A 2,217-nucleotide genomic window follows, 5' to 3' on the forward strand; every position below is an offset into this window, starting at 1 on the left:
CCCCTATATAATTACTATCAAGCCTGCCCTCCCCTATATAATTACTATCAAGCCTGACCTCCCCTATATAATTACTATCAAGCCCCCCCCTATATAATTATTATCAAGCCTTCCCCCCCATATAATTACTATCAAGCCTGCCCCCCCCCTATATAATTACTTTCAAGCCTGCCCCTATATAATTACTATCAAGCTTGCCCCCCCTATATAATTACTATCAAGCCTGGTAATACCTTGTAGTTTGCCCCCCCCTCCCCCTATATAGTTACTATGACACCTGCCCCCATGTAATAGCTATTTAGCCCCCCCTCCTACATAATAGCTATGAAGCCTGGCCCCCTCCCCTATGTAATGACCATGTAGCCTTCCTCTATTTTCTGTGTAATAACTATATAGCCTGCCTCTGTCTGTGTAAATCTTGGGACAGGATGGATAGAGATCCCAGTGTAATTATTTATCTAGCAATCCAATTTTTTACTTAAAATACTGTACATTCTTCTTGCCTCTTGTAGAAAAGAAGTGCACCACTTCACCTTATCATACCTAAACATGCTTTGCGGAGGCTTGAACAACAGACAACATCCACTCTGTGTTCAGTGACATGTTGGGGGGAATACTGGTACCCCCAAACCCCATCATTTACACAACGGCAGCATTAGGGGTGTACTGATATGAGCAAAGTACTGCTGTTTGGTCCACGTAGCTCGGATCTGAGCCTGAGTGTTATAAAACTAAAAAGAACATATCTCTGGAATGCTTCTGTGTAATCAAGCATCACCCTCCCTGCTGGACATGCACTGATACAGGGAGGGAGAGGGGACTTGGGGGGGACCCAGCACTTTGCATCACTTAATCCTTTCCTCTGCACTATGCATTACTTCTGCAGTGTTCCTTATTCCTGACCCCTGCATTCTGAGTTAGTTACCACTTGACCTCTGCATTCTGTTATATACCACAGACCCTTAAGTTACTTGCTTCTGACCTAAATGCTGCATTACATACTAAAGACCCCTGAACTTTTAGTGTGCTACATTTACACTACCTTACTGACTACTGACTCCTGCACTCTGCAATACACACTACTGACCCCAGAACTCTATGCAGTGTGCTACATATGTACTAAGTTACTGACGACTGACCCCGGAACTCTATGCAGTGTGCTACATATGTACCAAGTTACCAACTACTGACCCCTGCATTCTGCAAGACACACTACTGACCCCTGAACTCTATGTATTGTGCTACATATGTAATAAGTAACTGACCCCTGCACTCTGCAATACACACTACTGACCTCTGAACTCTATGCATTGTGCTTCATATGTACTAAGTTACTGATTACTGACCCCTGCACTCTGCAATACACACTACTGAGCTCTGAACTCCATGCATTGTGCTTCATATGTACTAAGTTACTGACCCCTGCACTCTGCAAAACATACTACTGTCCTTTGCATAGCATGTTACTCACTGCTGACACATGAACACCACGTTACATACTTTTTACTGTTATGTACTGACCCCTACACCTTTTGTTACATACTAAAGACCCTTGTGTGCAAAAAAATAACCTATTTAGAATACTGCCGCTTGAAAATTCTGCTTTTTCCCCTGTAGTCGGCTGCCCTTTATGTCACTATGTACCTGTGTGTGGCAGCTGCATCCTTTATCAGCTTGTCTGGTACTCTGACAGCAGGTTGTTTATCCTGTAAACATTACAATAACCCTGGGGTAAATTGGAAAATCACTAAAATTGGTTAGCAATAGGCGATTGTATAGCAAACTACTGACAAAACGTTTTACCTCCAGGGAACACTAACACAGCACACAGCTGCTCCAACATAATGTTTGCTTGAAGGAGTAAAAGAGACCATAAAGGGGTAAAGGATGAGAAAAGAGGGGTTATTTATAGCATTTCTCACAACTACTGGGCTGTGCATTAAATAAAAATACAATGATGAGGACAGTGGCATACATAAAGATTTTCCAAAATAATTGTACAGTGTTAGAAATGTACAGACCTCAGTGTAGAACCTTCGTAGGTTCCAGTTCTGGATTTCAAAGCAGTAATGAACTCTTTAAATGTTCTGTCTCACCATCGCCCTCCTCAGGGTTCCATTTTAATATTGGTTTTAATTATATTATTTTTATATATGTGAGATTTTAGTGGTTGGCTCTACATTGACTATAGATATACAAAGAAATGTTCTGATCCAA

Source organism: Pyxicephalus adspersus, chromosome 11 (genome assembly GCF_032062135.1).
Source record: "Pyxicephalus adspersus chromosome 11, UCB_Pads_2.0, whole genome shotgun sequence".
Classification (NCBI taxonomy): domain Eukaryota; kingdom Metazoa; phylum Chordata; class Amphibia; order Anura; family Pyxicephalidae; genus Pyxicephalus; species Pyxicephalus adspersus.